The following is a 16,423-nucleotide window of genomic DNA, read 5'->3' on the forward strand; positions in this document are numbered from 1 at the left end:
TCCACTCTATTGAATATGGTTTTAATGAATCTGTGTTTTCATTTGTATTTTTACCATTTACCAGTGTGTAATTTTTGCTTTTCTTAGACTGGACTACTGTAAATTTTAAATGTATATTTGATTTTCTTATAATCTTGCTTTAGAAAACTCATGCATGAGATGTTGGCTAGCAAATGGAATTGTATATTGAGAAAATGTATTTATATAAATATCTGATGATTGCTAAATAAATTTCATTTTGACTGTTTTTATTTGCTCTTTGATAAATTTTGTTCATATGAACATTCATGTAACTGAATTTAGGCTGGTGGCCAAAGTTTATTTAATCATTTAATTAAAACATGAAGGACAATTTGTTTTGAGCAAAAGTGAAATTTGATTATAAAAGGGAGGCCATCCAGTCATGGAACAAAAACATGATCATAGTGATCCATTTGATAAATATATTGAGTCATGAATATCTAATACTAGATGAATGATCATAGCAGCAAGAAAATCATCTATCTGTTGCACAGGCTAAAAATAATTTCATACCTATCAATCTATCACCGGCATTTATCTTTCAGAAAATTCCATGTTCATCCATTAATATGCAAAAAAAAAAAAAAAAAAAAATTTTAATCTGTTGTTCACTGAATTGTTCACCCAGGTACAATGGCAAACTTCAGCCATTACAACTGCAACATCTTTCCTTGGGACATATAATCTTTTCAGTAGAGGTACTTAAAATGCAACTGCTACCATTATCTCAGTTGCTACAATACCAAAAAGTGTGTGTGAGTGTGTGTGCTGTGTGTGTGTGTGTGTGTGTAACAGGTAGGACCTGTTATGAAGGTTGGCTGTTGTAGACGTTTGTTTTCAGTTGCTGATAACTGCCAATTTTTTACTGTAATTTTAGAAATTTTATATGCCCCAAGTTGATTTCTCCTGGAAATTTCAGGTACAGCAGTTTAACTCTTTCCAGGAATGAGGCTAAGGAGAAATATATTTTACTCTTATTTTTAAAAGGCTAATAATAGTTTAGCTTGTAAATGCCAATGGCCGTCCTGTGTTTGATATCATTGATATGCTTCTTGACATCCTTACAAAAAAACCCCAAAATGTGGTCAAATTATAAGCCTATGAAAAATTGCAATGGGCATATGCTATATAGAGTCTCAATAATGTTTAACAGATAAATCCTCTAAAGATGCCCAGAATGAGCATGCTCCAACGTGGGGCTGAGTAGGACTTTTCCTGGAATTACACGTGTGTTGCTCTGGACTGGGTCAAGTCACGGCTAACACTAGAACAAAGACCAGGGAGTCTCTGCTCTCCATCCTCCCTCCCTGTTCTCTGAGTGCTAACTTAATGACTCCAGACAAAACAGAGGGGCTGGAAGATTTGAATGAAGCTAGACTGGAAGACTCAGGAGTAGCTTGAGACTAGTGGCATTATGGGGGTTAGAAGGAAATTAGTACTAGGATATGAGGTAGAGGAAGGTTGGGACTGGCTGTGTGAGGATATTGGCACATGGCTGGGAACTGAGACTGGAGCTATGGAGAGATTGGGCCTGGTTAGGCAAGGACATTGGGAGCCAGGGATGGAAATGGTGTAAAGAACTTAGGGTTATAGAGTCAGGGAAAGATTTAAATCAGATGAAGAGCTGGTGGGGGAAGGTTGGACTGGCTGGGTATGGGAAATGAAAGCCAGTGGGGCAAGAAAAGAGGTGGCTAAATTATTATCTATGTTGTGGGAGATCCAAATTCAAATCTCTGCTCTGCCTAATTTAGGCCAGGGATTTGAACATCTGCCACTTATCACTGGTGTACTTTGACCATTGTTCTGTAGAATCGGTCTTTCTCCGGCACAATGCATATTAATTTCTTTATAGAAAGAGGAACTGCTCAAGCAAAAAAGATGGAGGGAGCCCCATCCTAGACCATCCTACAAGCTAGTAGTTAGGGCTTTCACCTGGGATGTAGTAAATGGAAGTTTAAATCAAACTGAATCAGGCAGAACAAGTTCTTGAACACTGGTCTCTGACATCTCTGGTGGGTACCCTAACTTTTGCCTATTCCAGGGCGGGCTCCCTGTGGCTTTCCATGAAAAACCTCCAAAAGTCTTATATTCTTCAAAATCTAGAAAATTGTCATGGGATGGGAAGATTGTTTTCTCCTCACTGTCCCATGACAGTTAAATTCTGTCCTGCAGAATGGGATTCTCCACATAGTTCCCATGCTGGTCAGGACCAGAATTTTCACAGAGGATGACAAAGTTGGGGTTCCTCATCTTCTCTATGCCTGATTTAAAACCCTGGGATGCCTTTTTCACCTCAGTCTTCACAGGCAAGGTCAGCTCCCAAACTATTGCACCTGGCAGCACAAGTTTGGGGAGGAGGTGAGCAGCCAACAGTGGTGAAAGAACAGGTAGGGACTATTTAGAAAAGCTGGACATGTACAAGTTCAACAAGCTGGATGGGATGCACCCAAGGGTGCTCAGGTAGTTGGCTGATGAGATTTCAGAGCCACTGGCCATCATCTTTGAAAATTTATGGTGATCAGGAGAGGTCCCGAATGGCTGGGAAGGGGCAAACACAGTGCCCGTATTTAAGAAAAGGAAAAATCTTTCCCTGGAAAAAACCTTTCTGTCCCTGGAAAAATCGTGGAGCAGATCCTCAAGAAATCCACTTCTAAGCACTTGGAGAAGAAGGTGATTAGGAACAACAAGTATGGATTCACCAAAGAGAAGTCATGCCTCACTAACCTGATTGCCTTCTAGGACTAAGTGACTGGTTCTGTGGATGTGGGGAGACCAATGGATGTGGTATATCTTGATTTTTAGCAAGGCTTTTGATATGGTCTTCCACAACATTCTTACAGGCAAGCTAAGGAAGTATGGGCTGGATGAGGAGACAGATTGGAGGATTGGGGCAAAAGTAATCTCATGTGGTTCAACAAGGACAAATGCAAAGTCCTGCACTTAGGACAGAACAATCCCATGCACCGGTACAGGCTAGGGACTGACTGGCTGGGCAGCAACTCTGCAGAAAAAGACCTGGGGGTTACAGTGGACAAGATGCTGAATATGAGCCAGCAGCGTGCCATTGTTGCAAAGAAGGCTAACGGCATACTGGGCTGCATTGGTAGGAGTGTTGCCAGCAGGTCAGGGGAAGTGATTATTCCCCTCTATTCAGTACTGCTGAGGCCACATCTGGAGTACTGTGTTCAGTTTTGGACCCCCCATACAGAAAGGATGTGGACAAACTGGAGAGAGTCCAAAAGAGGGCATGAAAATGGTGAGGGGGCTGGGGCACATGATTTGTGAGGAGAGGCTGAGGGAAGTGGGTTTATTTAGTCTGGAGCAGAGAAGACTGAGGAGATTTAATAGCAGCCTTCAACTGTCTGAAGTAGGGTTCGAAAGAGGATGGAGCTCAACTGTTCTCAGTGGTGGCAGATGACAGAACAAGGAACAAGGGACTCAAATTTGCAGCAAGGAAAGATTAGGTTAGATATTAGGAAGAATTTTCTCACTAGGAGGGTATTCAAACACTGGAACAGGTTATCCAGAGAGGTTGTGGAATCTCCATCCTTGGAGGTTTTTAAGACCTGGCTAGACAAAGCTTTGGCTGGGATGATCTAATTGTGGGTGGCCATGCTTTGAGCAGGGGGTTGGACTAGATGATCTCCTGAGGTCCCTTCCAACCCTAATTGTATATGATTCTGTGGTCCCAGCTGCAGAAGTGTGAAGCAATATGCAGCTGGGAGCTAATGAGTGCTGTGCATTGGAACTGATCGAAAAGGATTTTCTGTCCAAAAATGAGGATTTACTGAATCAGAAAGTGCCATAGAAACTTACTGATTTTAATAAAAATCTGATGGAATCCTTGTAGTTTTTACCTTGTAGGACTCTGACAGAAGTCTGTATAGCTACCTGGCAGTTTGCCTACTCAGCCCTCATCATTTCAGGTCTCCAACTTCTTAAAAACACATCTTGTGTGTTCCCTCCTGTCATCAGCTCTGTTGGTCTTATTCCTTACTCCCATACTTTGTGGGAAGGGAGTTCCCTCCCCTGCCTTCCTCCTATTATCAGTGGATTTCCTTTGCTATGAAGCAGCACTTAGAAATAGGGAAACCAGAAATTGATGGAGACTCTGGCATGATCCTGAATTGGAATATTCTTACACTTCAAAAAAGAAAATTCCAAGATACAAGATTTTATCCTGTTTTAGGGCTAAACAAAATCATACATATTCAGAATTGCCCATGGGACTGCAGAAACTCCAGTAGGAAATGTTCAAAGCAGGCACCTAAAATTAGTGGGAAATCTTTTTACTTTAATATCTCTGTTGTTATCACTTGTAAAAGGGGACGCCTCTCCTGTTAGATGCTATGAGAACTCCTTATGAAAACTACTGTGTAAGAGTTAAGTATTCTTATTATCATACCTATAGATTAGTAAATATACCTTTATTAAACTGTCAATAGAAGTCAAGATAATGTATTGTCTTTTGGTCCTAACTTCCTAGCCCAAGATCTCATAAACTTGATGGGTGCATTCCCACGAACATGCACATGCAGGGGCACACATTTCCCGTGGGACAAATAGCAGCGGCACATATTTGTGCCACTGTTATTTGGCCCTGGGCATACCCCTGCATGCGCATGGCAAAGGGACCCAGGTGGGCTTAGGGGAGGCTGGGGTCAGCACCTGTATTAGGCCCAGCAGCCTTACTTGGGATCCTGGGGGCCTCCCAGGGCAGCAGTGGTGTCAAGCCAGCTGCTCGGAGCCTGGCTGGCAGCCAGAGCTTAAACCCTTGCTGGCCTGTTTCTGCTAGCGCACACTGCTGCCAGGTGTGCTACACCATTTTTTCTAATGGTGGGTTTTTTTTTACCACCGGAATTTCCCAGTGTCAAAAGAACCTCGCCATGCTGCAAATGGCTTGGAGGAGCCACAAACCAGTCATGCAGATGTACCTGATACCTCCCCTCCTCCCCCTTTTATTTAGATGCCTTCTCTTACTATTCCCTTGCCTCATCTTAGTTGTTCTGCTGTCACTACGCAATATTTTGCAATACTGCAATAACAACAAAATCATACTAGTCATGGAATCCATCACCTTTCTTAAGCAGATCTATAATTACTTGGTCTTGGTCATACTGAAGGCATATAGGAATTTCTCTCATTTGACTTAACCATAGTGAAGTTTGGTATTTTTTTAAATGAAAGGAAAACATTTTAACTTAAAAAACAAACTTCATTGGAACTTAACAGCATTTTTATTTTAAATCGTTTTTATTTTTAATATAATCAAGATAGCAAGCATCATTAGAATGAGTAAGAGTACATTCAGGGTTGAATTTAATTTTTAGGGCAAAAGTCCATTTTAACAGGTTTATTTGCATAAACAAGATTTGCAACCACAGTTGGCACCCAAAAAAACTGCATTTCAAGTTTACAGCCAGGATTGGTTTTTGCAAATAAGTGCTTTACTGACAAATAGCAGTTTTGGAGTGGCCAACGCACATTTCATCACTTTTCAGCTAGATTTCATCAAATAGTTCCACAAAAACAATTTTAAAATGGCAAAAAGTTTAGAAATCATTGAAATACTTCATTTTGGTTCAAACATACCTTTCAGAAATGTAGGAACATTTCATTTTGGGCATGTACTAAAAAGCAAGAAATGTTTAGATTCACAAAGTGATGCTGGTGGTATTCCTTTTACCTGCTAACTCAAGAGGTTAGAGCATTCACCATACTGTAGGATTCAGCCCCACTTTTTTTACAAAACTACCTCTCCTGTTAAGTGGCACCTATCAGTGTTAATTAGAGTGTTATTTTACATGAAATACCAGTGAACTCAGTCCACCTCCCATGTGAATTCTGGCCTCCCATTCTTCCGGTGTCTCAGTGAAAATTCAAGTATTTTATAGAAAGAAGAACAATGCAAATAGGAGTGATAAAGGGGGACCCACCTAGAACATCTTTTAACCAGGAGTTAGTATACTCATCTTGGTGGAGACCCCAATTCAAAATCAGTCCATACCTGGCTTAAAGCAGAGATCTGAATGGGTCTTCCATTTCCCAGGAACCACTTGGTTTAGGATATTCTGGACTGAGTTGTTGTCCATGTCTCCTATTGCTACTATTCCAAGTTACATAAAATACTTGAATAGTAGTCCAGTAATACTTAAATAGTATTTAATAATAATTCACTGACAAAGGGACTGGGACCCATGTATTTGTTTCAACATTTCGTAAATAGTTTGATTGAAAATGAAATGTTTTGAAGATCCCGCCTTGAGTAGGAGGCTGGACTAGATGACCTCACGAGGTCCTATTTTTCTGTTGTTCTGTGATTTTTTTTTCATTTCAGTGGGAAAGTCCAAAAAATGTTTTGGGAGGTTTAGATGGCAGGGTTTCTTTTTTCTTGTTTCAGTGTTATAAAACTCATTTATGCCTACAGCCCCAGGCAAGAGTAAATCAAATACCTCATGGTCAGAAGACTGATTCTGACCACATTCTCTCCTGCACACACATGTTCTGCCTGTCCCATGTGAGGCTGGTCCTCAACCCTTTGAAAATGAATCACTATTTTTTTTACCTTAAATAGTATTGTCAGGCTTTTCCTTTTATTTATCTCATAGTCTCTTAAGAGGAAGGACAGAAAATTAATAACATGGCTAAAAAGCTGTTCTACATACATGCTCAGTAAAGTCCAATTTCACTGGGAACATAAGCCAAACTCTTTAGACAATAATTTTTACCATGCCACCTAGCACATGGCTTTATGGCATATAAATGTATTGCAGAAGGAATGAACTGAGCTATAGGGACCAGGACTGATTGAACTGGTAGAGCAGAGCAACCTTCAAGAAGACATATACAGAAATAGACAGCAATAGACAGAAAGCACAGCCAGAGTAAAGAACTGTACTTGAGCAATCAGATATTCCTTATGAGTCTAGCATTATACTCCTGTTCCATCTGAACTGGAAGTTTGTCTGAATAAGGACTGGGTAAAAATAGACTTGAGGATCTGACTCATCAAACACTAAGGCTATGACTTAATATTTCTCAGTTTCTGAGAATTTTAATTCAAGATTAATCTGTGTAAGAATTATATCAAAATCCTGCCTAGATCAAAAATTATTTTTACACGTTGTTTCCAAAAGACAAGAAAGTTATAATAATCTCTTTCGAAAACTGGTTTTGGACATGAATACAATTGCATGCCTAAGGGACATGTTTGCTTGTCACTAATGTCTGTAAGTTTAATATATGAAATATCAATATTTAAAGGGAAAAATATATGCAAGGGAAGGGGCAGTACATTTTCCAATTGCTTGAAAATGAGTCTGTTATTTTGAGAAAAGGCTCTTTTCTCAAAAAATGTCACAGTATGTGTTTAAAAGTTACTGACCTGAAAATCAGTCTTAAATTGGCATATACATGGCTATTTATGTTCCACTGTGTGCACGTCATTTGCAAGAAGCTGCCAAACCAGCTTTGTTTTCTGTTATGTTTTTTAGTATTCATGACCCAAATCTCTTTTCTTGTTCGTTCCTGTGTATGTTACATTTGTTAATACCTTATCTCATTCTGTGTACATTGTATAAGAACCTGATTGTCTTGGCTTTTTCCATTTTTGCTTCATTAATGCCCTCCCTTTCCAGATGTTTTGGGTATGTATATAAGCTTGCAAATTATTTTTTTTGTTGCTGTTTTGTGTTTAGTGCTGTATTGTACTTAGCCTAATAACTGGTTTTAGACCAATAAGCACAAGCGAATGCTATACTATGTACTGATTTGTTTCCTATCAAATATTACCTTTTTCTTAATTTATTTTAAAAATAGTAAACATAGGGTTCAGATTGACAAGTACATTTTAAGAAATTTTCAAATATAATTGTCTAAACTATGTACAAAACTGCATGCACATGTGTGCATGTGCTTGCACATGCGCACGCGCACACACATACACACACACACAAGTGAATGTTCACAGAAAAGATGCTGTTTTTTGTATTAGTTAATCACATGGCCAGATGACTGTAAATCCAGTTATCTGCTTTGCACGCTTACCTATACCTCCATATGCACCAACCTGTCTGTGGTTATAAGCACATATTTTGCATATATCATAGGAACATATGACTGGAAGGGGGTCCTCAGGCCGATGAATCCAAGCCCTTGTACTTACAGACAATTGCTATCTGGAAGGAATCCTCAAAATCACCACTTTAAACCCAAAATACAAGGAATTGTATCTGAAACCTCACCAGCTCCCTGTAATGAGCTAGAGGTAAGAAGGAGAGAGAAGGGCCCTGCAGTTGATTAGCATATGCTCAAAAATCCTAGGAAAAGGTTCATGCCCCATACTAGAGAAAGGCAACACTTCCCCTCCTGCCTTCCCCAGTTCCTGCCAGTCTGTTCCAAGGATAAAATACCATCCTGATTGGTATGATTCTGAGTGGGAGAGAGGGACCCTCCATAGCCAGGAACCTCTAAATTTTCTAATGAACAGTAGAAGAATCAGCACACCCCAGCCAAGATCCTCCATTCTTAGCTATAACAAATATCCCAAGGTCTCAGAGTAAGGCAAAAATAAAAAACCTCTCAGAAGCCAGTAAAATTCATGAAAGGAGAAAATTCCTTCTTGGCCCCAAGTGAATAAACCCTGAAGCATGGGATTACTACATGCCTTCCACATTACAATAGCTACCTTTATATTCCAGCTTGGGGGCCACAAAAGCACGGCTCAGCATCACACAAACTGACTGCTGTGCTCTGTGGTCAGAGCTCCCTCTCCTGTCACACCATCCCTTCCATAAACATATGTGGTTGAATCTTAAAGTGATTCAGGCTCTTTGCTCTGACCACTTTGTCTAGAAGAGCTTTCTAAGACTTCAGTCCTCTGATGATTAAAAAACTTCTAATTTCCAGTTGGAATTTATCTGTAGCCAGTTTGTAGCCATTTGATCATGCACCAGTGTTTTTTTCAGCCAGAAAAGATTTTCTTCCTCCCTGCTATTCACTTCATGAATCTTGTCATCAAAGGATATTAAATTAGTCTGACACAATCTGCCTCTGATTAAACCCAGGTTAGGTCCTATTCTGTGTTTAGTTTTATTTCTTTAATTGCCTTTTACTGTTGAAGTCAGGCTAGTTGGTTTGTAATTGCCTGGATCATTCTTGCTTTTTTTTTTCAAATGGGCATTCCATTTGTTGTTTCCCAGTCATAGGGTACTACCCCGAGCTGACAGATTTAATGATAGAGGACTTGGTATTTCATGTACCAGTTTATTCATTTTTCTAAGATGGAGGTTATCCAGGTGCCATGATTTGGTAATAGCAAGCAGTCTAGGTTTTGCTTCCACTTCCTTACTGCCCTGTGGTATACCACCAATATTCTCAATTAATTTACCATGGCTTGTAGATCATCTTCTTATTTTTAATGACTGGTTTGAAGTTCCTTTTTCTCCAGGTAGATCTGTAGCCCTGCCCCTCCCAATATTTTCCTCTCGATTAGAATGCAAGCCCTCAGCAATTTGTACCTTTTCCTTAAAAGTAGGTCCATAGTACTTTAACATCCAGTTTTCATAGATCTAGAGCTCAGAACTCATTGTTACCTAATGGTCCTGCTTCAGGACAATTGCATGCCAGAAGAGCTTCAGAATTAGCTCTTCTGAAGTCCAAGACCCCTGTTCTCAACCTCTTACAACCCCTGTTCTGGTTTCTCTTACAGTTCAGTTTATCCTGGATGCTTGATTCCAGATTATATCCCACATCCACTTCTTATACAAGAACCTCAGTGCCCGTTGAAAATAGATCTAAGGTAGCTTTGCTGCTTTTTGCTACAGTGACCATTTGATAGAGAAATCTATCAGCTAACTTGTCCAGAAGGTATAGCACTGCTCACTACACTCTACTATTATGTTTAGTGTTCATTTCCCAGTCTGTATTGAAAATGATTCTAATATGATAAAAGCTTTAGTCTGTTTATCAGAGTGCTCCAAGAGCGTGTGGAACAGAAGGCGGTAGCAGTGGCAGGCCAGCATGATGGCAGCGACAGAGCAGATGGAATGGGGGCTGCGGCTTGCCTTGCTTCTTCTCCCCCCCCAGCCTGAGACGGCAGCAATGGAGCAGATGGAGCAGGGTTGAATGTAGCAGCAGCTTGGGGTGCTGGCCAAGGGGGGCGGAGAGGACATCAGGGCAAGCTTCTCCCCACTCCTGGGAGATTGGTGGTGGTACAGGGTGGTAAGTGGCTGTGCTCCATCCCCCTTGCCACCGCCCCCCTTCATTCATGGGGAGGGGAGGCAGGCAGCCCAGGTGAAACTGGAGTGTGTGAGGGGAGAATGGTGCCAGACCTGAAGGGGAGGGAAGCGGGCCTGGCCCCGAAGCGGCTGAGAGGAGGGGCAGCAGGGGGGGAATGGGGCTGGATGTGGGGCTCTGTCCTCACCACAGCCCCATGATGATGGGGACTGAGGGGCTATAGCGGGTGGGCAAGGCCAGTGGTGCTGGCCTCATGCTCCTGCTCTGGTGCATGGGGCTGGATGCAGGGGGTCAGAGAGGGCACACAGGCCCAGAGGTGGAACTAGCCATGCCACCGCATACAACAGCACCCCACACTGCTGCAACCTCCAAAGAAGCAGCAGTGGCACTGGGTGCTGGCAGCACAGCTCTGGCCTTGCCCCCCAACTCTGGCATACGAGGCTGGACGCGGGGAGTGAGGGGTGGCGCATGGGGCCAGAGGCGAAACGACAGCACCGCAGGGTGCTGGGTGGTGGTGCTCCATCCCTGCATGCCCCCCCCTTCCCCCCATCAGTCATGATGGGCAATGCTGGGAATGGACTGGGACAGTAGCATGGGGTGGTGGGTGGCAGCACTCTGACCTCACCCGGCAATCCCCCCATCATTCTTGATGGCCAATTGGCTAGTTAAGTATATATCTATGTAGCAATCCATCCCTAAAAGAAATGTGGTGGTCCCTAGTGTCCCAATTTAAATAGTATTGGGGAGATTCCAATATTAATGTTGACTTGTACCTCGATCAGCAAACAATCCCAATCAAATTAATGAGAGTGTTTTTGGATTAAGGCGTTACTGAAGGTGGATAAGAAAACTATTTTCTGACACATAATGGATAATCTATAGAAACTTTCTCACTTCCCTTATTACCTTGAGGTAATATGCTTTGTCACTTTGTTGAAACAGTGTTGGTATTTCTGAGTCCTAAATGAAATTTGTAGTGATGCGGTAATTATTTTAAAGGTTATGGCTACTTACAGTAAATAAGGGGCTGAGCAGTGGATGTACCTTTATTCAATGGATCAGGCATTTATGGTGTGACGGGCCAGTAGGGGGCGCTCCTACATTGAGCCACCCACCCCACTGCGCCCGATCACCTTCCAGGCTCCTAGTGCCTCCCTGGGGGCACCTCACGTGTGGCTGACCCCCTTCCTGGAGCACACCCGCTAGCCTGGGGGTTCCACTGCCACCACCCAGGGCTCTGGACTAATTCTGGCTCTGCGCACCCTGGGAAACACAGGCCTAGTAGCCCTCAACGGTACTTGATTCACTTCAAGAAGTTGGGATGCTTCCCTCAGTCAGAAGGACAAGTAGTGGCCTCCCTTAGTCAGCCAAACCAAGGGGAACCCCAAGGCATAATCTAGACCCACTCCCAATAAGTCTCCCACGCTAGGTACAAAGGAAAACTTTATTGGTTACAAGGGGTAGGGTTAGAATAAGGTACAGGGTAGAGCAATATCACAGAAAACCCATAGAGCAAACTCCCCTGGCTGGGTAGCCTTTGATCACACATCTGAGTTACTGCAAGCTAAATATCTAGTTAGAGCTCAGGTAGCTTACTCACAAGTATCAATCAGAGGCAGTTGTAGATCCCCTCTGGAGACAGGCAGTTCCTTGATCATGAGTCTTGAAAGAGAGAGCAAGTTTCAGATGGTACAGTTCTTCTTTGTTCCTGAGTATCCCTCATGGCTGCTGCCCCCTCCTCCTGGGCAGTCCTTAACTTATATAGCCCTTGTGACCTCATTTACCTGGTCCAATGGAGGCCAGCACCTGTTGGCTGCCAGCCAACTGATTTGAAATACATCACTAGTTGCCGGGCAGGCTGGCAGTCTCTAGCCCACCAGGGAGGAAGCCCCTCACCCAAGTATGTGATACTAGTCACATAGGCAGAGGGAGCAGGTTTCCCCCCTCCCTCAGGAATATATCCAGCTCAGGTTACCCAAAGGGATAGGGGAAAGGTGTGTCTCCTCTGCTGGGCCCATCCTAATCGAATTGTCACAGAGCAGAGTTTTTGGGAAGAAACAAAAGTGGCCTTCTGCCACACATGGTTTTGCACAAGATGTGGGAAACCCAAGTTTTTCTTTCCTGAGATGTGGAAAATGAAGGTTCAGATCCTCTCGGGCAGAAAGTGCCTGAGAGGTGGAATCACCATTGTAAAAGGTATGTTATGGTGGGGTGTTTTCAGTCGCTTTTGATGATCTATTTTGCATAAACACCTCAGCATTCCCTGAAGCAGGGGCAGGAATTCAGATATCCTACCCCCTGAGTTTCTCTAAGTACCAGGATGTAGAGTCTTCCTTTACATATTTAAATTAGTATTTTAGTATTTTATAAGAAGTGGAACAAATTCAAACAAGGTAGATGGGATACCCAGTGGCAAGGTGGGCATTTCTGGGTGGTGAGGAACTCCAGGTTCAAATGCTGCCTCTGAAATTGTTTTGTGAAAAAATGCATTTCCTTTTCTCACACCTCCCAGCCCCTCCAAAGGAAAAAAATATATATTTTCATAGACCTACTGGTCACTTAGTGCCTAATTATGGATTTATGAGATTAATTATAGGTGTCTATTTTTGCATTTCACTCCACTGTTTCCAAGATTTGCAATTATCAAACTATGCACATTCATTTAGGATTAAAATGTGACATAGAAAGGAAAGTCTCACTAAAAGAGTGAGGTTTTTTGATATTTTAAAAAAGGATATTTTTATGTAGTATTTAAACATTTTAACTGAATGTTAGATGTTTATTAATTATAGTATGCTAAATGCTTCCTGTTGTCTACATTCCTGCCTGCATTCCAGCTATAGAAGTTATTCTGTTATAATCAGGTCTTTCATTGTGTTTTTTCAATTTTAAACACCCAAAATGTGCTTCTAGATATTAATGGATTATACCCAGCAACACTTGGATATTACTTTACATTTGATAAAACATATTTAGAGGTGATGGTTGGTTGAAATTACAATTTGTCAAGATTACAGATTTTTCTTTAGTCAGCAAATATTTTGAACAGAAGTCAAATAGTTTTCCTTTCCTCTGCTTTCCTTGTATAGCAGTGGTTGGTAACTTATGGCCCATGGGCTGGATCTGGCTATGGGTTACCAACCAGCTCATGGAGGTCTGATCCAGCAGGAGGGATCAGTCTCACAGAACTGAGCTACGACATCCCTGCACTCTGCAGCACTCCCCACTGTGGCAGGGCCCACTGCTGCTCAGTGTCTGAGCTTATCCTTGCTGCAGAAAATCTGGGAATATAGAAGCCTACTACTCAGGGTTGAAGGGGTAGCGAGGGGGGTGGGGGTAGAAGGTAGAGACTTCTGGACTGTAACAACAGTCAGGTCAGAAGCTCCAGTCCTCACTGGCAGAAGGCAGCCGACCCCTACCATATAGCTCTTTACGCTTCTCAATAGGTTCTGCCTTTTTGATGCAATAGCTCTTTAATAACACATGCTGGTTAGACCTAGCCATGAGTGTTTCTTTTGCCTAAACGTTTTGACCCTTCCATAGCATCTGTAGCCTCGAGTCTCATCCCTGTCATACGGGTGTAAGGCAAAGAGTAACCTTTTTTAAGTCAGTACAAAACCAGAGTGAGAAAAGAATAGAACTGCCAGTGTATCCACTCCATGAGTCAATTTGTAAAATATTATTTCTGACAGTTACTTGTGCAAAGTGTTGCTGATCATTTTAGCATGACAAATGTGTGGGGAGAGGTATGCATCTGTTCATACAGTTTATCTTGAAAAGTAATGCCTGTTGGTTTTCAGGAAAAATGAGGTTTGTTTGTTTGTTTGTGTAGCTGATGCAATACAGACCTAATGCAAATAGTAGTAAGTTTGAGGTCTAATGCTTCTGAAAGAGTACATTTGGTGCCAGTAGAAGACAAAAAGGGTGAAAAAATAATATTCATTGACACATAGCAAATCGGAAACTATAAATAGTAGGTTTGTAAGATAAAGATCACATTCAGTAATGTGTTGAGATGATGGATAATTTATGGTTGGTTAAAGTAGACTGGCATTTAAACACTCCCTTCCTCTCTATAGAAAGATCAAACTGGACTTATACCTTTAGTCATCAGTTAATTCTTGATAATACATGCTCCTTAGCAGTTGCCTCTGAAAATCAAAATATTTTTGTTTCATCTGAATGGCATTTTGGGTTTTGTGATACAGAATGTATTCCCTGAATCTCCACAGAAGTAAGGCCACTTTGTGCTGACTTCCCTGCATGAAGGAACATTAAAGCTGTTTGTGTCATGTCTAGCAGGGGCGCACAACTCAAGGAGGCTCTTCCTGAAGCTTACTACCAATGTAGCCACTTCTATGGTAATTCCCCCTCTGGCTAGTGCAGGGTAGGCAGGGGAAGGGGAAATTGTCAGAAGATGTAAAACAGTTCTTGGCACCCAATGTCCACAAATATTCATGGCGGCCTTACTTTTGCCTTTAATTACTCCCCTCCCCCCGATTTTTTTTTTTTTTTTTACCATGTTTTCAACTTTATTTCAGTATGTTAATAAAAATGGCTCCATTGCTTTTTTGTTACTTCTGACTTAAACCAAATTTATATTTTATGAAATTTAAGGGCTTTTCTACCATTTTCATATTAACATGCAAAACTCATTGAATTACAACGGAAAGACAAAGAGTTTATATTCTGCGGAAATTTAGACTTCTGCATAAATGTGTAACCTTGCATAATTAAGCCTATTGTGAAATCCCCCATTTAAAATTTAAGGCCATATTCAAATGTGGATTTTTAAATGGAAGGATTTATCCCTTTTTTGGGCCCCCCTCTACACATGCAGGAAAAGGTGTGATGGGATATGATTCACACAATCACACTTCCTGCCATGCCACATGTGCATGGCAAGAGGTGTGATTGTGGAATCATGCATTAGATTCTAGTGCATCTTATTGCCAGTGGGGGCAAGCCTAATCCCAGGCTCCCCTTGCACTGACAAGAAGCAAGCTTCGGCAGCTGGGAGCCCCATGCACCCCAGTTGAGGGGTTCCCAGCTTTGGGGGTGCCCCATGTACTCCTGGGGCAGGGGAATGGCAATCCCCCTACCCCAGGAGTATGTGAAACATCCAGGGTAGGAGGATCACTGCTGAAGTAGTCTCTCTGCCCTAGGGATGTGGGCTGAAGGATAGCTTGGGGCTGGAGGATTGCCACAGGGGCAATCTTCCTCGCCCTGGTGTTGTCTCCAAAGGACAGTGTGAGTTCGTGCCCGGTGCGCTTTTGCCAATAAACACACAGGGGTGGAGGATCCAACTTAATCTTTATTGTTTCAAGCCTGCGCAGAGAGGGGTGCTTGGCGATCGTTCCCAAAGCAAGCACCACCCCCTTTGGCTTGCTTCAGCCTTATATAGCGTTCTCCCACTTAACACGCTGTACCGTTACTATTGGCTGCCTTCTCTTAGCCCATGCTCATATTACCTTAGCCACAGAACATGTCTGTACTTGTCTGGGCTTGCCTATGTGGCATTTCTTTCCCAGCGGGCAAGCATTCCTTAACATACATATACCACACCCCTCCCAGCACCAGCAAGCCAGTGGTAGCCTCATAAAGAACCTTGGCTATTAGTCCAAAGTTGGGGATCCAGATTTGGCAGAATCCTGTCATTCCCAAGAAGCCTCTTAACTGTCTCTTAGTCTGTGGAACCGCCATTCGGCAGATAGCCTCTTTTCTCTCAGGGCCCAGTGCTCTCTGGCCTTGCAAGATATCAGATCCCAGGTACCGTACCTTCTCCTGCTCTATCTGGGCCTTCTTCCGGGATACTTGGTACCCCACTTGTCCCAGGAAGTTCAGCAAGCTCATGGTCAATTGATGGCACTCTTGTTTGGTGGCAGCTGTGATTAACAAGTTGTCGACGTACTGTAACAAGGTCCCCGATGGTCCCTTGTCCCACTTCTAGAGGTCAGTACTTAAGGCTGTACTAAAGATGGTGGGGCTGTTTTTGAAACCTTGTGGTAAGACAGTCCAGCACAATTGTGTTTTTCTCCTAGTATTCGGGTCTTCCCACTCAAATGCGAAGATTTTCTGGCTGTTCTCTTCAAGTCGGATGCAGAAAAAGGCATCTTTTAGATCCAAGACTGTGAACCATCTGTCTGTTGCAGACAACGTAGCCAGC

The 16,423-nt window shown here is 42.5% G+C and overlaps 1 protein-coding gene across 7 annotated transcripts in view; it reads left to right on the plus strand.

Annotated features, from left to right (window-relative positions):
* The window catches only part of CACNB2 (calcium voltage-gated channel auxiliary subunit beta 2), a 446,893-nt gene that overhangs the window by 408,374 nt on the left and 22,096 nt on the right, over positions 1–16,423 (plus strand). The window lies entirely within an intron of this gene.

Source organism: Alligator mississippiensis, chromosome 5, assembly GCF_030867095.1.
Source record: "Alligator mississippiensis isolate rAllMis1 chromosome 5, rAllMis1, whole genome shotgun sequence".
NCBI lineage: Eukaryota > Metazoa > Chordata > Crocodylia > Alligatoridae > Alligator > Alligator mississippiensis.